Raw genomic sequence first — 24,880 nt, 5'->3', positions numbered from 1 at the left:
TGATGCTTGAGACTTGAAGCTGTGGAGGATGTGTGGGCCATAAGGGGCGTGGGGGGAGTGTGTAAGTTGTTTCAGACGGAGGGAACAGTATACACTGCTGCACATGTTGACGATAAAGAAATGATTCATTTCTTAAAGAAATGCAGTTGGGGGAAATGGTCTTCAGAAAAAAAAAATCGTGGCTCATTTTCACTTTCAGGAGAAGAAATGCATTCATGGAACAGATAAGTGGTTCTTTTTGTTGATGAAAATGCATGGTGTTGGGGAAGGATGAGGAATGGGCAGAGGGAGAGGAAAGTATGAGATGAAGAGAGCAGAACTGATCTGCCAAAGAAAGTCAGAAGCGAGAGGAATTTGGATTTTGGGGGAGCCTGGGGGAAAAGTCCTGGGCAACTTGTGGAGAGTAGAACAGTGAGGAGAAGAAATGAAAAGATGGGAAGACCAGGTCCAGGAAGGACAGAATAAAGAAGTCATCGTGAGCTGGAGAACAGGAGAATCAGTGATAAGGAGAACTCGAGTCCTTCCCAAGAATATGCAAAACATCCGGAGGACACAGACTCCTACATTCTGCGAGACATTGGCTTGAGTAATTTTTATTTGGATATTAAAGAAAAAAAAAAAAAGAGTACCAACCCCAGCAGGCTGCAGGACTCAGGGCGACAGTTGAATTACATCCATTTTGCTATGTTGACATCATCTTGTTATATTTGCATGTTTTCCCTGCTTTTACTAACTGGAAAATAATACTTTGTTCTTAAAATTCAGCAGCTTGTGGGCTCCATTTTTTTATATTTAAATATAATTTAAATGGGCAATTTTGTAATTTACATTCTAAATGAAAAATGTTTTAAAACAATTTACAAAACTTAATAATATTGAACAAATAAAAGTATATATAATACAAATTTATGTTCTTAACCCAACAAAAAAAAATTTTTCATATGTTTAAAAATTTCCACAAATGTCTACTTAAAAATACATACTCTGTTATTTAAATATTTCTTGGAAATTTACAAGTCTGACCTGCAGGCTGAATCATTACGATAATATGAAGGAAAGGATGAAACCAAATATCTGGTATTGTGTCTACTTCATTAGTCCTTTAAAGTAGACTGATGCATTCAGGCTGTGTGTTCCAGGTGCTATAAAACAATGTATTCTTCAGATTTTTCATCCTCTCCAATCATAGTCCATCCTGTCCCTCCTGTTGGATTTGGACACACCAGCATTCATTCTCACTTCTCTGGTCCTGGATTCTTGGTCCTGTCTTAAATGTCATGAAATAAGTAAGTAGAATATATCAAGTAGATGGAGTATTCAGAGGTCAGAAGGGATGTCTAGATTGGAGACATAAGTTTGAGTTATCGATATACAGTTAGTTTAAATTAAAGGTATGGGTGTGGATGGAATTATATTGGGATAGAAGTTTGAGTGAGAAGTGCAACAAAAATATTTAGATTGAAACCTATATAATTTTATTAACCAATGTCACTCCAATAAATTTAATAAAATAAAAAAAAATTAGGTAAGAGTGCTATAAGAAGTGACGAAATCTTTGGGATTATGAACTGTTGATAGAAAAACAATACTAGTGACCCAAATGCAGAAGGAGTCATGGGTTCACAGTGCTCTTGATGAGATAATGCTTATTATAGATACCTTAATCATTTCAAGAAGTCAAAATGAGAATTTGAGCTACAGCAATTATTTACCTATTCTGACTAATAAAAATTTTTATTTGAATAGGTAAGTCTATAGAAACAAGCGGTTACCTAGGGCTAGGGAATAAGAGAGATGAAGAGTAACTGCTAGTGGGTTTGGGGTTTCTTTTGGTGGTGATGAAAATGTTCTAAAGTTGATTGTGGTGATAGTTGCATGACTCTAAATATACTAAAACCCACTGAATTATAAGCTTTAAATGGGTAAATTGTATGGTATATAAAGTATATCTAAAAAAAAAAAGATTAAAACTTTAACTTGAAATTCTCAAACAGTTAAAATGATATTAATTTGTCAATATTTTGTGTTTAATCTGTTTTTGTTTTGAATAATTGTGTCAATTATTCCAAGCTTAAGAAAAAATAAAACATTTGCACTGTAAAAAAAAAAAAAAAGAAAAAGAGTCCAGGTCAAAGAAAATGAGCCAGTAATGGAAAAATAGAAGAGATAGATGCAGAGGTGGGAGATGAACCAGATGAGGGTGGTGCTACAAAAAGTGTTTCAAGAAGGAGGGAATTATCAGCTGAGTCAGATATTGCTAAGAGATCTAGTAAGATGGGCACCAAAAAGTTTCCATTGGACTTAGCAAATTGGAGGTTATTAGCGACCTTGGTGAGAGAGACTTTGGTGAAGTGGTAAGGGTGGAAGCCTGACTGGAAACGTTCAAAGAGTGTGTAGAATGGAGGAGATAGCGAAAGTGAGAGAAGACAATTCTTGAAAACACTTGGCTGTTATAGGGAGCAGAGTGATGGGGTGGTGGCTGGAAAGGGATACTGGATCAAGGCAGAGATTTCCTATTTTATATGGAGGAGCCTCGCCTATGTTCAAGTGGTAAGGGAAGCAATTCAGGAAAGGATATGTTAGTTAAGATAACATTAGCTGCTATGAAGTCCTCCCAATTATGCTCAAACATAAAGGCTCAAACATAATAAAAGTTTATATCTTGATAACTTAAAAGCTAAAGCAGTCCTCCAGATGGTGATTCAGGACCTAGACTTCCTCTATCCTGTGGTTTACTCCTCTTCAACATGGCTTCTGTGATTTCACACTTGTCTGCTCCAAGCCATGCAAGGGAAAGAGCGTGAATGATATTTATGGGATATTTTTATGGGTTTGGCATAGAAGCAGCATGTATCACTTCAGTGCAGATAGCATTAGCACAGATAACATCAGTCACGTGGTCATACCTAACATTCAGGGAAGCTAGGAAATTTAGTCTAGCTTTGTGCCCAGGAAGAAGAGGAAGTGGGTTTACAGTCTCTGCTACAGAGAAAGTTAAAGATACAGGAGATGAGGTGGGGGTGAGAGAAAGGGATAATGGAAAGAGATTCCCTATGAAAATTTTCTCTGTCCTCTGTGAGGCTGAAAGGATTCAGGGGCTTCAGTTGACAGAGGGAAAAACAAAGTGCTTAGAGTGGTTGATGACCTTTAACTATTTGATCTTTTTAACCTAAAAGGGCAAACATTTGGTCAAAGCATGTAATAACATGTAAGTCAATTTTATTGACTTAAAAACTAGGTAAAAATCTACATATAAGATTTAAAAAAACCTTTGTTGACTAAAATTTCACTATGATTTGATGATCTTTGAGTTTTTGCCTTATTTGCTTTACTTTTAAGCTAACCTTTGGCAGTATGTAGTGAAAGAGGAGATATAATTAATCTTTCTTCACACTGGAATCACTGGGCTAAGCACAATCTTTCAAGGTCTAGTAGGATGTAACATTCATTGTTCCTCTTTGTAGCTGCAGCACAGAATCAACGCCTGGCACATGCAAGTGTTCAAAAAGTATTTGTTGAGTAAATGAATGAGTGAATAAATCTTTTTACTCATCATAATCATTCAGATGTTAAAAACCGTTCCAGTTGCCTAAGTAGGAATGAATACATAACTAACACTACCTGTCAAAAAGAAAAAGAAAAAAAAGAAAAAGGAAAGTGTAAATTAGCATTAATCTGACAAAATGAAGTGAATTACTGTGTTATTGTTGGTTTGCTCATGTTTACATTTTCTTTACAAAAATATAATTTTTGTTTTACATATGTGTGGTCAATTAGGGATATGGCTAATTTTGTGGATTCACTCTATGTCTATTCCAGTCTCATTACAGTGTGTCTTCCTGGGATGCAGTCTATAAAGGTTAAAACTATGTTTTTCAGACTCCTTTGCTGCTATGGTTCTGAATGAGGCTCAGGTTCTTTCAGTCAAATGCATTCACCTGTGACCCAAAAAATGAACCAAGTTGGGAGAGAGAGGGAGGGTTTGAGGTATCTATCTTGCTGGTCCTGATGGTTTAGAGGGAGGCAGTTTGGTTTGGACTTGGAAGCAGAAGTTATGGCTCCCTAATTTGTCAGGTAGCTTTCCGATGTGGAAGAGGTGGCATGATTCCAGAGCTGGTGACTACTAGTAGTTACTCCCTGATTCAGCAGGTAGACTCCTGTTCTTGGCAGGGGCAGCAGCCTCCTTCAGCCCAGTTGTAAAGTGTGGATTAGAGAGTTGTTTCTGGAATATCAGCTTAGAGTCTGTCTGTTCAGCCCACCCAACAAGATTGTAAGCTATTTAATGCCTTCCAATAAATCTCTTTCTGTCCAAAAGAGTAGTTTTTTCCCCTGACACTGACCCTAACCAAGAGGCTGAAAATTACTGTACAACTGACAAAACGATTTATTACTATGTAGATCATCAGAGGAACTTTAACATTTATGAAATATCACATACTCTATTATCTGGGAAATTCAGTTTCAAAGAAAAATATGTGATGCAACAATCTGTATATTGATTTTTTAAAAAAATCTTGCCAAATTTGGATTGTATTGAAGAACTCTTTGTTGTTCGCTAATACTATTAAGACTGTGGTTTGCATAAAACAGAATTCTAGTGGATTTAATCAAAAGGAAAATGAAATTACATAAGGATACAGATGTTCTCATACAACCAAAGGGCAAAGATACAGCTGGACCTCAGGAATGGCCTGGAGCCAAGGAGTGCTATAGAGAACACAAGAAGCCCTCTCTCCACTTCTCACCATTGTTTCTCTCTGAATGTCTGCTTCATTCTTTCTTACTACTAACTTTCTCTGCATCCCAATTGACAGAGTGAAATAAAGGGGCTTCATCTCCACTTATATATCCTCAGTTTAAAAGGACAGACAGACTGACTGAATCAGGAATTTCCTAGACTCAATTTGAGAATCTTAAGGAAAGAGCATGAGTAGCCCGCTTCAGTCAAGTGCCCAGTTTGGCTAAGTTGTATAACTTAAAGGATGCCATTCACCTTGTTTTTTTATGCAGAGGTACCCTTGGAGCGCAACATTCTGTAGGGTAGAATGTGAATGGTGCCCATGGGAGTTGTACCACCACCCTGAACCAATCAGCGGAAGTCTGGATTCAGAGTCCCATTGTGGGAACCTGGCAGTGGGTGCTCTGCTCCTGGAACCACTGTGAGTAGGAGGAGTAGATCTGCAGGAAGGGTAAGTAACCATAGCCGAGGGAATTATTGGTAGCTCAGAAGACAAGATCACCGATGTCCATTACAAGAATGAAATACTGATTTTAAATATATTAGACTGGGGTAGGCAAACTACAGCCCACAGGCCAAATCTAGTCTGCCCTCGTTTTTTATAAATACAGTTTCTTTGGAATATAGCCACACCCACTCACTTGTGTTGTCTGTGGCTGCTCTTATTCTACACTGGCAGAATTGGGCAGTTTCTGCAGAGATCATAGAGTTCATAAAGGCTACAATGTCTACTATCTGGTCCTTTACAGAAAAAGTTTTTGGCCCCTATTTAAACTCCTGCTACTTAAAATGAGGTTCACAAGTTAACACTAAGCATCACCTGGGAACTTGCCAGTCCTCCACTTGGAACTACTGCTTCCCCCCTCCCCACACTGGGGCATTTTATTTGCACCAATGTATTGCATCCCAGGATAAATAATCTTAAGACTTTCCCTCCTGTGTGTTTTCATCTTGCTTCTTTGTGGTCTGTGATGTTAGCTGTCAGTGTAACGAAGCTAAACTGATGGGACAGGAGCAGGTAATTCTGCTGTTCTTCTAGATCTGCAAGTTGTACATCAAATCTGGGGCTGATCACTCCACACTAACCTGCCCATGAGGTTCACAACAACTTTTGCAGCTCTGTGATCATCAGTGGCTTCAAATTCTCCAATGTAACCATGCTTCTTCATCACAGCTAGAAACTGGATGATGACATCAGAGTGTGGCCTGATAACCTAGTGTTCGCCTCTCTTACTGTCATTGTTGATGCTCTTGGGACCCTCAGCTGAGACATTCATGTGCACCATTATGGTGACATGGAAAAATGACAGATAGAACCTGCTTTTTAACAAGTTCCCCAGGTGATTCGGAGGCACATTAAGGTTTGAGAAGCACTGTACTCAATTCCTCAATGGAGACAAATAATGTTATTGCAATTTTGTTTCCCAGAAGCCCCCTTTAGCCTGTGGGACATGATGCAGTTTTCCAGGCACATTTAGGCTGACGTGTCACTATCTCTGGATTTGAAGTAATGATTTTTTTTGGACCAGGTCAGGGCAGAGTATCATTACCATAATCCAGAATCATTCCAGACAAAGGGATACTGGTTATAATTTGTTAAGTGTCTACTCATTCGTTCAATTATAACACATTTTTATTGAAGGCATACTCTGTGCCAGGCATTGGACAACAAATAGTGAACAAATTGGCATAGTTATGCATCATCTCATAAAATTCTCCCTATAACAGATGAGGTGGATACTTTAATCCCTATGAGGAAACTGAGGCTCAGACAGGCTAAATGACTTGCTCCAAGTCATATGACTGGTGAGTAGCCAAGTTGAAAATCGAACTTATGTCTATCTGACACCACAGTTTATGCTTTTTTCTATGCAGCACTGCTAGGCATGATTCCAGGAGATTATAATTTCAATTAGGTCTACAGCCAGAGAACCAGTGTTTTATAGATAAGAAACAGAGTATTCTTATCTCCCACTTCCCAGATACAACCAAGAGTGGGGCAGGCTGGAAGCAAGAGGAGCCGAGCTCCTTGCTCAGATCTTCTCTTCAGAAGTAACAGACCTGCCACCTTTATTTGTGAGAGAGACAGATGATTCCGGTTCAATTACTCCTTTCAGACACGTGGAATGAGGGATTCACCTGGGGTCCTGGCCTAGGACAAGACAAGCACTTCCCTGGGGAGAAAAGGGTCAGGGTTAATGCTCCTTTCTCCATGGTCCTCTCAGAATGAATCCCATTTATGGGGGTCGGCCTGCCTTTCCGATCGTCCTTTCTACCTGTTCTGTATATACCCTCTACTGACCCAGGCATTGGACTACAAATGGTGTAGTCCAAAAAAGGATGGGTTCCTTTTTATTGCCTTGCTCCTCAATCATTTCATTATACCCTCTTGAACTTCCTTTCTGCAACCTACAAATATACCTCTTCTATATACCTATATCCTCAACTGGTGGAGAGCGATGAAGTAGGGAGATGGAGGTATTAGAGATGGAGCAATCAGGACACAAGTGCTTAATGGAGAGAGATATTGGGCTGGACCCCAGTAGTGAGGGAAGAAGGGTGAGGTTGAGAAAGTGTCTGCTTAGAGGAAGGAAGAATGAAAGGCATAGAGTAAGGTGCTCTCCGATGGAGTGGAAGAAGATGTCAGTGAGAAGCCTGCAGAGATGAGCACAAAACAACAGCAATATTATCAATCTCATGCCCAAATCCATAACAGCAACCTTATGAGATAGGTACTAGTATTGTCTCCAATATATAATTATGGCAGCTAAGAAAGAAAGGGCTTGGGTAAATTGGTCCAGATCACATGTCTATAAGGGGTGGAGCCAAGATTAAAACAGGCAGACTGACTTCAAAATCCATACTGTTTCATAAGGGCCCCTCACTGAAAACAATAAGACACATTTCTCTTTATATATCTCTGGTCATGCTTGTGATCATTAATATGCAGAAATTAATAAACACTTCAGTTCATCTATACAATCTAAATCAATGCATCCAACATAAATAGGTTTTTTTTTTTTTTAAAAAAGGAAAACTCACAATATCTAAATCTAATAAATTGATGGATTTTTTCCCCCCAGTTATTTTCTGGTTCAAACTGAAGAAGAATTACTTTTGATTCTGTTACAACTTTTTTGTGCCTTGATTTTAGCCCCTGTAAATAGTTCTCAGACTAAGGGTAATACAGGCATACCTCACTCATTTTATTAAGCTTCACAGATGCTGTGTGTTTTATGATTTGAAGGCAAGACCCTCCACTAGCAAAAAGATTATGACTAGCTTTATTGGGAAACTTGCTTTATTGAGGTGATCTGGAACCTGAGATATGTCTATACAAGGTTTTTTGGGAGGTGGTGAGGATTAATCAGTTAAAATGTAAAAAGGACTTTCAATAATTCAGCCTATCCGTAGACTTTCAATTCTGTTGTTGGCAGCAAGGAGGACCAAAACCAGGGCATCCACTTGGAGCTGTTTAAAGTGAGCTGGAATCATAAAGGCTTCAGGATAGGATAACAAAGCAAGTGGAGAGGAGGGAGCACGAATGTGCCTGGGGCTTGAGGGAAGGCCTTGTGAAGAGGCACAAGGAAGGCCCTTTGTTTAAGTTTGGGTTCCCCTAAGAAGACTCTGAGACAAGCACTAGTAGCTTATTGGAGGGTGAGCCCAAGAAGTTTGGTGAAGGAGTAGAAAAGTGAGACAGAAAAGGAAAGAAAGCCAATATAATATACATTAACAAGAGGACTACAGCTATGGGAAACTGGGGCTCCATCCTGCTGGGTCTCCTTGGAGGGAATGTATAGAATGTACCTCAGAATCGTCTCACAAGAGGATGAGGTATTTTCTACCAACTGCCATTCCACATTGGTTGAGGATTACTGCTGAGCGTGCTAATTCCCTAGCACCTCAGCTTGTTCTCGCTTGGACCGAGTCTTGCAGCCAGATAAAGCCTTCAGGCCAAGAGATGCAGGTGTCTGAGGTATAAACCATCCACAGCTTTCAGAAGCTGCAGGTGCCTCTGGGCCAGGCCAAGGGGATATGAAGCACCAATATCGTCTGTTACACCCTCAATAAATATTTGAATGAATGAATAACTATGAATCAGAAAATGAAGAAGTTGACATTTGAGCTGGGTTGGGGAACTGAAGCTGAGTGTGGTGGGGCCAGGGTGGCATAGGTAGGACAAGCTGCTGTAATGGAAGGTGTTTTAGGGTCAGATGAACCTGGATTCAAATAACATCTCCATCATTTCCTGAGTGACCTTGAATATAACATTGAAGTTTGATGTCCACATTTGTAAAATGAGAATAACAATATTTACTTTATAAGTCTGTTGTCAGGATTAAATAGAATAGTATCTGTAAAGTTCCTGGCACAGAGTAGATGTTGTACACAGTGGCCAGGATTGTAGCAGGCTGTTACAAAATGGCAGCTACAACTGTTAATCCCTGGGAGCAGAAATGATGTAAGCAAATGTTTAGTTTGGGGGCAACTGGGCTGTGTCTAGGATGTAGTGACCTGTTTAGCTCGCCTGGAGGCTGTAATATAGGCTGAGGCCTTACAAGTCATTAAGACTTAATTCAAATGATACCTCTCCTTCGGTTCTCACCACTGCCTTTCACCTTTGCTCCACCACCCACCGACACTGCTCTTACCAGGCCACCTACCCCAATTTAACCATCTGTTTAAAAAGACCTTTTCTCCTCAACTTTAAAAAATCATGAAATATTACTACACGTAAAGGAGAATAGAGAATATAATAATGAACTCCCGTGTACCCACTATCCAGCTAAATAAATGAATTATTATAATATGTGAAGTCCTCTTGTATCCCTTTTTCCCCCCAATCTTCCTGCTCATTTTTCAGAGTCAACCACCAGTGTGAATTTAGTACGTAATATCCCCATGTATATTTTTATAATCTACATAGTTTTTATAAACTACATAGTTCCCCCTTTATTTATATTTTCGCTTTACATGGTTTCAGTTACCTGTGGTCAACCAGTCTGAAAATATTAAGTGGAAAATTCCAGAAATAAACAATTTATAAGTTTTAAATTGTATGCTGTTCTGAGTAGCATGGTGAAATCTCTACTGTGTCCCATTCTGCCTCACCCAGGAGGTGAATCATCCCTTTATCCAGCATATATGTTACCTGCCTATTGGTCACTTAGCAGGCATCTCGGTTACCAGATTAACTGTCACGGTTATCATAGTGCTTGTGTTCAAGCAATCCTTATTTTACTTAACAATGCCCCCAAAGTGCAGGAGGAGTGATGCTGGCAATTCAGATAGGCCAGAGAGAAGCTTTAAAGTGCTTCCTTTAAGTGAAAAGGTAAAAGTTCATAACTTAATAAGGAAAGAAAAAAAATCCTATGCTGAGGTTGCTGAGATCTACAGTAAGAATGAACTTCTATCCATGAAATTGTGAAGAAGGAAAAAGAAATTCATGTTAGTTTTCCTGTTGTACCTCAAACTGCAAATGCATCTCATCATGTAGGCATTTCATCATCTCACATCATCAAGAAAGGTGAATACAATAAGATATTCCTAGAGAGACAGAGGGAAACCACATTTACATAACATTTATTATAGTATATTGTTATATTCTATTTTATTATTATTTATTGCTGTTAGTTTTTCACCGTACCTAATTTATAAATTAAACTTTATCATGGGTATGTAGGAAAAGCATAGTGTATATAGGATTCGGTACTATCTGCAGTTTCAGGCACCCACTGGGGGTCCTGGACTGTATGTATTCCCTGTGGATAAGGAGGGACTACTGTATACCAAAATAACATATGGTGTTGTTTTACGTATATTCAAACTTAATGTAAATGGTGTCACACTACATTTATTCTTCTGCAACTTGCTTTTTTTGTTTAACATTCTAGTTTTAAGATTTATCTGTTGATGTCCCTCTAGGTTAGCCATTTTACCTGCCTTGTAGCATTCTAAATGTAACCGATACTTTGGACAAGCACAGTATTTGGGAGGTTGTCTTAAAGCAGCTTTGTTTTTCTTTCCCATTAACCTCTTAAGTTTTTTCTACAGCATTAGTTCTTCTTTTGCTCCTGGATAAAATTTAGGGTAGGCCCTTAACTTACCTGATTACTCTTAGGTAGTAAAAAGGCTTCTGATTTCTTTAAGTTACAAAGCATAATCTCTCTCCATAGGCATTCAAATCTGACTCTCTGTGTCAGGAGGTGCTTTTGTGAGTTCTTTGGAGACTCCCCCGCCATAATGGAGATCCCTCATTGGCATTTATCTGACGTGGGTGAAAACATCTTTTCTAGCTGGTATCTAATGGCTTCTGCCTTCTTGGGTCCCTGAGCATCTTATTTCACTTCTCCAGGGGTCCATCTTGAACAGGACTTACAATGATCCTATAGCAACTCTCATTTATAAATGTGGCTCATTCATTCCACCCTTGGCCCTGACAAGCTCTGAGAGTAGAGGCCCCTTCCAGCAGGGCTTTCATACCTCTCTTCTTTCTGTCTCCCAACCCCTATTCCTTTAGTTATCCTTGATGCAGAACGAAGTAAAGAACTGTACACTGGTTTTCAAATGTCTCATTTGCAAGTCCTGTGTGGTGATTCTGCATCTCACTTTGGAAACTAAAATACAGTAGTTCAATTTTAACGTCTGTCACACATTTGATAAATATATTATAGTTTATTTAATCAGTCTCCTGATAATGTACATTTAGATTCTTTCTGATTTTCTACTGTCATGAATAATGTTCTGAGGAAGTCTTGTCATCTTTCATTTGTATCTCCTTGTATATGTGTATATAAATATGCAATTTTGTTTTGAATATACATATATACATGCGTGTATCTGTATAAGAGTATATGAGTATAATTGCTTGACTAGAGGGTATGTTCATCTTTATGTTTACTAGATATTGTCAAGTTGTTCTTTTAGATGGTTTTATGAAATTTTACTTTCTGAAGCAACATATGAGGTGCTTTTATATTTTAGCTAATTCGATTGTATATTAACATAATTTTACTGTTGTTTTAATTTACATTTTGATTTTCGGATTTATTAATTTTTTATTTTGTGGTTAGAATGCTCAGAGTTTTGTTTAAGAACTCCTATACTATCTTGAGGTCAAAATGACCTTTCATATTGGCTTGCAAAAGATTTATATAATTTTATGCATATCACGTCTTTAATCTCTCTGGGGTTGATTTTTATAACTAGTGTGAAGCAGGGATTTATTTTTTCCTCCTATGGGTAACTAATTGTCACCAAATTATAAATTGAATAATCTGTCATTTCCCCCACTGATATGTAAGACTACTTTGCTATATATCAAGTTTCCGTTTAGGTATAAGTCTGCTTCTTGGCTTTTCTGTTTCCTTATGGACATTTAAGTCATTATCTTACTAGACTTTTTGGCGTTGGATCCTGCTGACCCTCTCCTAAACATTATACTCTTCCCCACTAGATTATGATTTCCTAAGAGTAGAGACTGTATATGATTCATTTTTGTACCCCCACTCCCACTCAGCCTAGTGCCTGCCAGTCAGACTGAAGTTGCTGAGAAAATGTTTGTGAATGAATTATACTCCTATTGTGCTCCCATGCCACTTAGAGCAATTATTACATTTTATTATAATTATTAATGAAAATGTCTTGCACGCCACTGAGGAGGTGAGCTCCAGGAAGAAGGTCTGAGTCTGAGTCATCCTAAAGGCCTAGTGTTTGAAATATTATAGGTGTTTATTAAGTACTTGTTGGATGAATGTTCAGAATAGGAGGACTTAAAACTGAATTGTTTTTTTCCCATGACTCTTCAACAAAATATCACCTAAACCATTCTAAGGGAAGTTTGGTCTTCTTTGTCAGGAAGGTGTTACCCAATCTACGTAAGTATAGAAAAAAATATATGGCTGAAATAATACATGGCTGAAAGTAATGTAAAATGGCTAAATAGGTAATGTGAGCATCACTGGATGAAAATTTTAAAGCCAAATTTTTTCTCAGACAGGTAAATTACAAAATAGGCATCAGTTTCCCTTAGCCACTACAGTAATACATAATTAGAAAGTATTAATCCTACGTCTAAAGCATCATGGCTCAGAAAAGGTAAGACAGGTTACTGAAAAGTTGCAAGATCCAGCAGCTGGAATCAGGTGTGCTCCAAAAATTATGTCTAAAGGAGACTGAGAATCCAGCACCAAGACAAGGAGAGGTGAGAGAAGAAGAGGATAGGAGTGATGTAAGACTAAGTAGAGGAAAGTCTGGTAAGTAGGAGAGAAAGGAAGTAGTCTGACATTGGAAAGTGCCTGGCAAGGAAGCTGAGAACTGGTGAGGGAAGGACAGGTGATGAATCCATTACAACAGATCTTGCCTGCCATTGTCTGGGCTTTGGAAATAAGTTGATGAAGTTTGGATTTGATAAATATTAAAATTCTAAGAACACTTAAGAACTGCCAAGGGAGGCTGAGCTGTGATCATTATATGAGTAGATTTCTAAGGCTAGACCAAACATCTATCTATTATGGATGGTTTGAGACTAATACATCCATCCTTCTACCATGGAGAGAATTTAATGACCCTGCAGGCCTTCCTTCCAAACTCCTGAAATCCTGGGGTAAGTGAGAAGGGAGATTAAATGGTACTAACTTCCATTCTACTGTTCATCATAGATTCCCTGCTATTAATTCAGACACATTGACAAGCATTTTTTCTAAATGAGAGATTTAATTGTTGGTATTTTCACCTATGTTGCTCTCTAATCTTTATATACCTTTACATACAGTTATTGCCCTACATTTGCATAGCCCTAAACACAGTAAAATTCCACTTGATATGTTAATTTGGAATTTGCAATAATTTGAACAGGGGCTACTCTCCATTTCATCTTGGAGAACATATCTTCACATGCCTCAGATCACTAGACCTCTGGAAAATTCATCAAAGTAGCAGTCTCCTTAATTTGTATGGTGTTTATTTACCACTGTGACATACGTGTGTCTCACAAAGACATTTAGCGTATTTGCTAAGCAACTTCTTGTTAGGTATAATCAGTGGGGTGTCATCAAAGGCGGATCAACTATCTATGCAAGTTGGTTACGTGTATGGAAAGGTGATATCATTGAAGTCTCTACAGTCTAGATTCTGACATAGAGTTAAAGCGTTGACACAGACTTGAGTCAAGATGTGAAGGTGTCTGCCTGTAAAAGTGCACTGCTCCAGTTGTCTTTGTACACATATGTACCCCCATACACATGCACACCAAAGACAGAGAGAGACGGAGACAGAGACAGAGTTATGCTTACTTTATCTCTGACAGTTGAGTGCTGTAGTCTTATCAAACACCAAATTTAGGAAACCCATTTCAGTGGCAGCATCACCTACCGTCAATTCTCACTTGCAGAGAATGCCAATACGGACCCTTCCAAAGATGCTAGTGCTCCCTCATCAATGCGTTTTTCAAAGCCTGGATGAAAAGAATGTCTTATATTTTTAGGAGACTGCTTTAAGTGTTCCTTCTATCATCTTCAAATCAGAAGTTCTATCCCTTACCCTTTTGAACCGCTTAATCTGGCTTTTGTTCCTATCATTTCAGTGCTCTTACAAGATCGCCAATAACTTCATTTTGCCAAATCCAAGGGACACTTCAACCTTTAGCAGTATTTCACAATTGTTGTTCTTGGCTTCCATGTTGCCATTCTCTTTTGTAGTTCCTTGTATATGTCTGACTACTTCTTCTCTGTTTCAAGGCTGGCTCTTCCTCCACTATCCATTCTCTCCTATTAGGATGCCTTAAGACTATTTCCTCAGCTCCTCTCTTTTCTTACCATACTAACCTTTCTCCTTAGGTCATCTCATACATCTCAGGTCTTTGTTTGGGTTATTCTCTTTTCCTAGAATACTCTTCCTTCACTTGTTACTTGACCAATTTCTATTGGTCTTTAGATGTCAGCTTAAATGTCACTTCCTCGGAGAAGACCTCCTTGATACCTTAAGCTTGGTTAGGAATGCTTTTTAAGCACTCGGTATTTTCCCTTTACTTATTCCATGTCTCATTTCCCATTAAATTGTGTGTGCCTTTGATAGCAGGGGAAGTGTTAATACCTAACATAATGCCTGGCATATAGATGGTGCTCAATAAAAATTTATAGATTATTCATAGATGTAGAAATGGATGTAAGGGTCAAACTGTATTCATTCCAAATTGCTGAACAGCTGTGGCCCAACCTTATTTGTTGAATAATCTATATATTGTCCATAATTTATGATACCTTCTTTTCCTTATAGTACATTCTTATATACTAAGTCTATTTCTAGGTAATATCTTCAATCCCATTGCTCTATCTATATGTAATTATGCCAATGTCATGCTATTTTTTAATAAACTTTTATTTTGGAATGATTTTAGATTTACAGAAAAGTTACAAAGAGAGTACAGAAAGTTCCCATATACCCCTCACCCAGTTTCCCCTATTGTTAACATCTAACATTACCGTAGTATATTAGTCAAAACTAAGACGCTAACACTGGCAGATTGTCACTAATTAAATGTAAGACTTTATTTGAATTTCACCAGTTTTTCCATTAATGTCCTTTTTCAGTTCCAGGATCCAATCCAAGGCACCACATTGCGTTTAGTTACTATGTCTTCTCAGTTTTTGGTCTGTGAGTTTCTTAGTCTTTCCTTGTTTATGATGACTTTGATGGTCTTGAAAAGTACTGACACCTGAAACTAATATAATATTCAACTGTAAATGAAAAAAGAAAAAAAGAAAAATACTGACTAAATATTCTGTAGAACATCCTCCAGTCTTGGTTTGTCTAATGTTTTCCTTATGATTAGACTGGGCTCGTGGGCTTTTGGAAAGAATATCAGAGGTGAAGTGCCTTTCTCATGACATCCTATCAGGGATAACTGTGACATTGCTAATGATGTTAATTTCATCACTTGGTTAAGGTCCTGTTTGTCAGATATCTCCAATGCCAGCTACTATTTTTCTCTTTCTTAGCTGTATCTTTTATAGGTGGTTAGTATAGCCCACCCTTGGCAGGGAGAGGGCGGGAATTAAGCTATGCGTCCTAAAGGTGGGATGTATATCTACATATATTTTTCGAAGATTTTCTGAAAGGACAATTTACTATTGTTTTTTTTTTTTAACTTAATTTTATGTTATTTTATTATTAGTTTCAAGTATATTGTACATTGGTTAGACATTTATATAGTTTATAGAATGATCCCCTTAATTGCTCTCTTTCTCCTCTGGCTCTCCATCTAGCCATTACATTAATGCTGACTGCATTCCCTATGCTGTGCTTCCCATCCCAGTGACCATCTATCAACTACTAATTTGTATTTCTTTAAACCTTTCTCCCAGTCCCTCTTCTCCTCTGGCCATCACCAGATTGTCCTCTATATTTGTGAATTTGTTTTTGATTAGTTTGTTCTTATTCATTTCTTAGATTCTGCATATAGTGAAGTCATATGGTATTTATCTTTCTCTGTCTGACTTTTTTCACTCAGTATAATAACCTCTACTGTCTTAATTATAGTTTTTAACATGTTTAAATTTCTATTAGTGGCTAATCTTTGCTCACTTTTTATTTTATATTTTTCCAGAAGATATTAGAATGATCTTTGTTAGTTCCTTGTACATATTACATTTTAAAAAATTGTGTTACAATTAAAAAATTAACTTGATGATTAATTAGAATTTCACTTAACCATTCCTTAATTGGGAAGAACCAACATCCAGGTGTATGGTACCTGTCTCCATTTAGTCATATCATCCTTTGTATCTCTAGGAATTCTCATGTACTAATAACTGAGTTCTGGAAGCACAGAAACAGATATGCAAGGAGCTGTTTTGTAGTCAGACACTGCAGTCTTGTGGCTTGACAATCACTCTGAAGAAGATTGAAATAATGTCTGGGCTGCCCCCACGGAAGAAACTTATCAGATAAGCTTGAGATTATCACTGAATTTTGCTACATCGAAGTAAAATATATAGAACATAAGATTACGAAACTTGGAATGAGGTTTTGGGAAAAGGCTGACAATAACCATGAGTTCCTTGAGGTCAGGGACCAGATTTGATTCATCTTAGTATTCCCTACTGATAGCACATCCTGGCACACATGAGTACTTGTTAAATGTCTGTTTGATAAATTAATAAATCAGTGAATAAATATTCACTTAGAGTGTTGGCCTTAAACTCTTGGCCACACCAAAGATGTGTTTTGATCATTGTTATAGTTCACTAGCATCCATGGGTGATTCATTTTACATGCTCATATTATTTGAATGACTTGTTGCTAGATTTTTCATATCAGTTATCAAGATTTTACATTCAGATTTAAATAATGATAGAATTACTAAGTGATATAAATATAACAGCATTGAAAATACACTTACTATCAAGTAAACACAATAAAATATAATTGTTTAAAAAGAAGAACATAAAATAACATCCAGGCCATTATTATAGTGATAAAGCAAATCAAGTTTGCATACAATGCCAGGCATATATGGCTTATGCAGCTTGGCATCCATTCTCTTATTCCCCTAAGAACGTGGACCTGGTGTTTTGAAGAAAACCACTTCTTCCTGTTCTCAGCCATGTGAGTGGATCTTGATAATCCAGGTCAATCTGAACTTTGTCTCCATGGTCATGGTGATTGGTTTGAAGAGGAGCAGATAACCCTATCCGAGTCCATTTTGCTAGGGCTTGATGAGGTGTGAGGATGTGGCATCTAGAACTTCTGAGCTGTTTTGCTACCACACTGGGAGGACCTGGAACTCCCTAAGGTTTCTATGTGGAACCTGAGGATAAAGCAACCCTGTGGTAAGCAGAATAGAGTAGATGAAAGAAACTTGGTACTTGGTGATTTAGTTCGAGCTGCTGGGTCAAGCCTCATCTGACGTTAGACTTTTCAGCAATTCCTTTATTGTTTAGTTGTTTGCAAGTGAAATACCTAATAGACATATACGCAAAAACTTGAAGGGAACAGGGGAAAATAAAAAGAATTTTTATTTTTTTATAGTGGTGAGCCTGAGAGTAATTTTTTCTTTCTTTGATGTCTATTAATGTTTATATGATTCATAACTGGCAAGGGTTTATGGATGTTGAAAAATAATTTCAAAAGACTAAAAGGTCAATAAATATAGTATTATAAATGTGTATTTATAACATAGCATTTATTATAAATATTATAACAGTTCTTAAATTCTCTTCTGTATTAAGCATGAACAAGCAGGGGGCTATTGGCAGACCACATGCTCTCAGATGGAAGCAAGGCTATTTCACAAATGCATATGAAAATACAGCTTACCAGTGGTCTAGTATGCAGCACTTTTCAAATCTTAATAGAAAAAAATGAAAACTATTAGAATGAAATCTGGGTTGATTGTATTTACCTAGTATTAGTATGCTAGAAGAACAGAACGAGACTGCACAACCAATATTTCATAAGTAACCATGCCTCTTAATTTTCCTTTCAGATCCCTGCAATGCTGTCACCTCTAATGAACAACATCCCCAGCTCTTAGGAGTCAAGGACTGAGCCTCACTCTCCTTTATAAAGCAAGATGCAAGGTAGTCCCTTATCTCCTTCAGCTGTCATTTCAAAGATCCTTTTGATTTCTGATTACTCAGGAGAAGAGGAAAAATACCAGACAGAAGAAAGACTCCAGAGACAGAAAGAATAGTGAAAAGTGTCAAGAGCCTCCTTAAATAGAAATGCTTAAAGTAAAGGGGACTAGGAAATAACAAAAATGCTTAAGTCTTCACAAAGACAAAAGAGTTTATAAAGGTAATCAAACATCTTTGAATATTATTGGATTTTGTTAACATTGTTCCAAAAATACAGTATAAATACATTCAACTAATAGAAGTAACCTTAAGAGTCAAGAAAAGACAAGACCTTGTAATTTCAATTCCTTTCTCTGTATGTGGACATTAGCCAACGTGCCTTTCAGGAGTGCTGAGATGCAGAGCCACACCACCCTCTCGAAGGGCTGTGTGTTCATCCCATTTATGGTCATCATACTGAGCATTCAGAGGTTACATCTTTGAGTTTGACCCAATTTATTTGATTCCAGCACCAAATACTGATTCTCAGAGAATCAGTATTTCTATATTTAATATTTATGTTTAAAACTCTTGAATTTGTAGGCTCTGAACAAAAACCTGTACTCTATTTGAACTAAAACCTGACTAAAATAATGAACAGTTTTAGTGAGTCATAGAATTTGGAGGGATCTGAAAATGTGAGGTTTCTGCTGGTCATTTACAGAAGTTTCATGTTTTTAACAACATAATTATATTATTTAGATCATGCCTCCCCTGCCTTTTTAGCATCAAATTTCCCTTCTCAAAATAGTATATAATAGCACTTTAGATTTTATTCAGATGTTTGATAAACATTTTTGTCTAATCATTGACTCTAAGTATTCACAGTCTGCTGAGAGGTAAGGACGGGTAAACAGACAATTTCCATACAAAGTGACAGAGATAAGAACACTATGCTGCCTTAGCCCAGAAGAGGGAAGGCTTCCCAGGACACAGGACAGAATAAGCGGAAATACTCAGGTGAGGAAGGGGAGAAGGGCCTTTTGAGTCGGAGGAAGCACCATATAGAAGACGTGTCAATTAAGTTCACAGAACTCCTGGGTACATGTTGCTAATTTAGCAAAGCCAAATTGTAGCCGGAGGAGTGGGGAGAGAGTAGTAGGTCAAGGCGTAATGACAAAAATAGAACTTTGCTCATTGTTTTTTAAACTGCACGAGATCCATTAATGGGTTATTAAAACAATATATTTTTTGAAAAAGGATAGAGTAGAAAATTTCAGAACACTTTATATGTAGTGAGGATAAGTATTGATATATGGATCTGCTGTTTTGTAGTTATACATGTATGTGTATGTATGTATAACTGGGTCATAATGTAAAATGTATTTCTTACTGTGGGACATGGTTCAAAAAGTTTGAACATCGCTGTTTATAGTATAGAACATTTTATTTATAGTTTACGAGGTGAATAGCGTTTGGGTATCCCATTTTTATTACACAACCCTGCCTTCATTATTTATTTTTTATTTACTAATTCCTCAAATATTTACCAAGTATATATTTTATACCTAGTGCTAGGAAACTCCTTGAGAGTAACTCACAGTCTATGGGAGACAGATAAGTAAAGAAATAATAATAACAGCTACTGTTTATCACAGTCCTCAGAGTGCGTTTTGCAAACCACCCACTTTGGAATCCCCAGGGAGAAGTGCTTATTAAAAACAGTGCACAGGCTGTGCACCAGCCCTAGTGAATTAGGATCTCCGAGTGGGGCCTCAGGATACATATTTAATTAGAGGTCCTCGAAAACAGTCTTACTTTCAGTTTGAAAAAGATTCATTTCTTTTTTTCTTTTTTGATGTTTTTTGAAATTAAATTGATTGGGGCAACATTGGTTAATAACATTATATAAATTTCAAGACTCATTTCTTTGAGTGCATGCTGAAGCCAACGTTGTGTTCAACACATTGTGCTCAGCCACAGGAGTCTTTTTTTCAGTTCCTTCAAGGATCCAACACCCTTGGTGCGTAGAGCCTCCCCACATACTATTCCCTGAAATACTCTCGCTCTTCCCTAGCCAATTTTAATCTATCCAACAGACCTCAGTTTAAATGTCACTTTCTTAGGAAGTGTTCCCTAACCCCCTAGGCTTCAGTAGGGGCTTTTGTTATATGCCCTCTTGTGGCAGAAGCTGCTCCTCCTTCAAAAAGGAAAAAAAAAGGACTGTTAGGAGTTATGCAGGTCAACTGACAGCCTCCAGCGATAAACTCCTGTAATTCCATCTCAGCTTTTCAGAGGAGGTTATACTCTTCTCTGATGGCCCCAGCCAGTGACAAAGACCGTGGTATAAGAGTCTGGCCACTTGCACACAATAGGGAGTCCTATAATGTGCAAGCTTTGCTCCAGAGCTCTCCATTGGACTGGCAAAGACTTTGACAGGTCTGTACTGTGGTCCTCACAGCCCCGCCCAATCCTTCATTTTACCTTTTCCTTTCATAGGTCTCACTCCTCAATAAACCTTTTGCCTTCCTGACTCCATCTCAACATCTACTTTCTAGAGGGTTCGGGTGCCACGCTTGCGTTGGTATGGCTGGAAGATAGAGAGACTGAAGGGGAGAGGCATGAGACCACGCTTTAGGGGTAAGCAAAGCTAGAATACACAGGACTTTATAGGCCATGCTACGTATTTTTTGCTTTAACTGTTAAGGCAATTGAAAGTCACTGCATGTTTTTAAGCAGATTTAGGGAGAAGTGGGGAAAATGATCAAATGTAAATTTAGAAAGACCACTCTGGCTGTTGTGTGTAGGAAGGTCTAGAGGACTGTGAAGACAAGGAGATTGAAAGGCAAGTTATCACTGGAGTCTAAGAAGAAGGGATGGTGGCTTGGACTAGGATGAACCAGAGACAATGAAGAGATATTTAAGAGATATTTTGACAATTTGTATGAAATTGGGTTGTCAGAATGGTGCCGACATGCTGTTTTTGGGTAAAGAAAATTGTTTATATAGACAAGGGCCCTGACAAAAATTTCATCCAGTACCTTAACTCTTCTTTTAATTAAATTTATGGAGGTGACATTGGTTAGTAAAATTATGTAGGTTTCAAGTGTACAATTCAGTAATACATCATCTGTATATTGCATTGTCTGTTCACCCAAAGTCAAATCTCCTTCTGTCACCAAATATTTGACCCTCTTTATCCTTATCTACCTCCCCACTTCCCTTATTCCCTCTGGTAACTACTAAACTGTTGTCTGTGTCTATGAATTTTTATTTCTTGGTCTTGTTTTTTTGTTGCTTTATTTTTTAGTCCTACATATGAATGCATTTTTTAGGGGCAGCCCTGATGAGGGGGATGGTTGTCCTCCTTGGAGGAGGAGAGATATAGCATATCAGGGGAGTTCTCGTCTCTCTTATGTAATGTCATGTCTTCTGGCAAGAACTACTACTCTCTTTATCTCTCTAAGACCTGAGAGAAAAGTTGTTCTGTACTGTTCCCCCAACAAAGCCTATGAAATGGGTCATTGTACCTGCAGCTAACAATAATATATTGTGCACCTAAAATTTTGTTAAGAGAGCAGAGCTTGTGTTAAGTATTCTGAACACAATAAAATAAAATTTTTAAAACTAAAAAAAGAAATGGGTCATTGTAATAAAATAATTTATTTCAGGGTTACCCTACATCCTTGGTCAAAAATTTACCCTCTATTTCTATTCAAGTACACATGGTAGTATGGCCAAAATATATTTCAGGGAAACTGATTCTTTACCCTTGCAGCATGTTGTCTGTTGTACAAGAAGTAGTTACATATCTGAAGTGTGGTTGGTTGGGCTCCATTCGGTCTTATTCTGCCTTTTCATCACATTGAAGTTTAGAGACTTTTTAAGTCTGTGAAGTTGAGATAGGAACTGTTATGAAAAGCTACTGTGAATGTTGTTTACTCATGGCTTTTATGTAATTTATTCATGTTCTCTTAGGCTAGCAAAATCATTCCCATGTTATTTTAGCATTTCTAATTAACCAAAGGGAACATCACTGATGAGTGGCAGGGCCTCTCAACTGAAGGATGCCTTTATGCTGAAATCAGCACCACTCAGGCAGTGAAGGAAAGACTCTCAGCCTATTCTTCTGCACTGATGAGTAACTTCCTGGATTCTTACCTGCTCTTAGCTTTTGTTCCTGGGAGGAAAGAGATAGTGATATTTTTTCTAGGTCTGAATGTCTTTAACCTATATTTTAAAATGTCGATTCTCATAGAAATTGTGGCCTAAAAAGCAACCGCATTTGCTAAAACTACAAAGTAACTAGCTGGCTTGATATTTTCTGGTAAGAAATCTGACATGTTCATGGTCAGCACTCCACTTACCATATAGATTATATGTTGAAAAGACATTTGCATGGTTAAAAGTAAGAGAGTTATGGTTTGAACTTAGGAAGGATAACTAACTCGTAGTTTAATTATAGATAGGTGTGGGAAGTTGAAGATGCATCCTTTAATGTCTCAATCATAGAATATAACACAAGCCAAAAAGGAGACATGAATATATTCAATTCACAGATTCCAGATACACTTTTTATTGCAAAAGTTTTTGATATATTCTTTGATGGATATGTTGCTTATCTATTTTACCTTCTTCAGACCTTTTACTTTAGCCCAAGAAGAATAAGAAACTTAATGTAAATGCATGATCATCCCTAGAGATTTCACATGATTTATGTGACTCGATTATTTATCTAATGCTGCTTTTCCCGTAGCATTATTTCTCCATTTCTATTTGAACCTAAAGCACCTGCTACTTATCACTAAGAATGATTGCCAGTGAATCTTTTTTAAAAAACGTTTTAAGAAAAAAATAAGAAAAAAATAATAAGAAATGGTATAGGGAATATGTAACTAAGTTAAGCATATTTTAACATTTTATATCTGAGAGACAAAGGCCTAAAGAGATTCTTACAGTAATATAGAAAACAGAAGAGTAACATTTTTATATAATAACCTGTTAGAAATGATAAGTTTAAGTGTGAAGTTGTATATGTCTCCAGCTCTTGAAATTGAATATTGTCCTGTATAGATTGGACCCTGCCCTATGTTAGATACTAAAAACAAAACCAAAAAACTTGGGTACTTAAATCGACTTATTTAATAACCTTAAAAATTCAGAGTAATAAAAAAAATTTTAGAGTAATTAGTGATGACAACCATAGTATTAAATAAAAAATAGTCAAGCACAGTGTCCCAGTGGAGGAAAAGCATACTTCATAGTCTCAAATTATTAAAAATATATAATTTCAGTTTCTTTTTTTCCCCAGTTTCTTTTCTTGAGTTTAAAAAGTTCTGTTTTCCAGATACCTAGGAAAAATGGATACCTTCTGCACTGAATTTGTGTAGCAATGTGATGAAATCATCTATGTTGATGGAACAGGCCCGCTTGTCACTAAAACCTGTGCTGGTTAGGATTTGCTATATTTTATCTGCTATGCTGAAATCTGGTATTATATTATTATGGACCAAACAGTGAATTCTGTAGTTTTTTCCCAATAGCTGCTATACTGCACTTGACTTAAATGCAGCAGACAGTGTCTCATTTTTCCTAATAAAGCTGATCCTTACTAGGCCATCCCATTCCTGAAGATTGATAGGTGTTGGCGGATTCCTAGGTTCTAGTCTTATAACACTGGATTCCACCTTTTATGGTGGTCTGAAGTTATTCTTTCTGACTTTTATTAAATGGTCCACATGTGCTAACAGCTGTGCCTTAATTGAGAGTCTACAGTATAACTTATCTTCAAGTTTTGCAACAAGTTGGAGAGCAAATTCTCTTTGAAACTTAAGTATAGCACATCTGAGAAAAAGATGGGTACAGCAATAGTTTGAAGACAAAGAGAAGAGATCTGATAAGGCAAATTTGCCACAGAAGCACCAAAGAATAGAAAATCTATTTTCAAAACACCACCCATCATTCCTTGAAGTTTGCTGGCCAGATACGTACCCTGAACTCTTGTGAATTGCTAGCCTTGGGTCAAGTTCACAGGCAATTAATTTTTTTTTTTACCTTTTCTAGCAACTTAACAGTCATATTGCCAGTTCCAGGTTCAACTTTCAGCCCCACATCAGTTGGTCTTAAGGCAGCCTTATTATAATGCTGTTAACAATGAAAAGATTTTTCAAAATATGCTGCCCAATCCTTGTGGTGAACATGAGTCCTCCAGCATTCTTCAACTCTCTGTGCTATTCTTGCTGCATCCTACTGCACCAACTTGCCACTGACTTGATCTTCAGCATCTCTGCAGGCAATGGGGCCCAGAGGCCCAGGAAGTCAGCAAGGACTGAAGCCAGCTACCAGGGTTACTGTGATATGTGGGAATCACCACCAGCACTAACTGCACCACTCCCAGCCACGTGGAGGAGGAGAGGCCACCAATGAATCTTAATAGTTGTCTTTTCTTTAAACTCTTTTCCCCCAAATTTTAGCCATTAGTCCCAAATCAGAATGTTCTTCCTAAATGGGACAACTGAGACAAATTAAAATCTATTAGGTTCCCTCTTCCCAAATAAACTCTATGTCCCCTTATGTTTTCAGCATT

At 37.5% G+C, this 24,880-nt stretch overlaps 2 pseudogenes; both read right to left on the bottom strand.

The window, feature by feature from the left end:
• Positions 1 to 5,534: 5,534 nt before the first annotated feature.
• Positions 5,535 to 6,024, bottom strand: LOC107499375 (annotated as a pseudogene).
• Positions 6,025 to 23,645: 17,621 nt separating this feature from the next.
• On the bottom strand, positions 23,646 to 24,578 carry LOC107499376 (annotated as a pseudogene).
• Between the last annotated feature and the right edge of the window lie 302 nt (positions 24,579 to 24,880).

This window comes from Rousettus aegyptiacus, unplaced genomic scaffold (assembly GCF_014176215.1).
Source record: "Rousettus aegyptiacus isolate mRouAeg1 unplaced genomic scaffold, mRouAeg1.p scaffold_m13_p_1, whole genome shotgun sequence".
Taxonomy (NCBI): domain Eukaryota; kingdom Metazoa; phylum Chordata; class Mammalia; order Chiroptera; family Pteropodidae; genus Rousettus; species Rousettus aegyptiacus.
The sequence above is the reverse complement of the archived record's forward strand: the minus strand, read 5'-3'. Positions and strand labels throughout refer to the sequence as shown.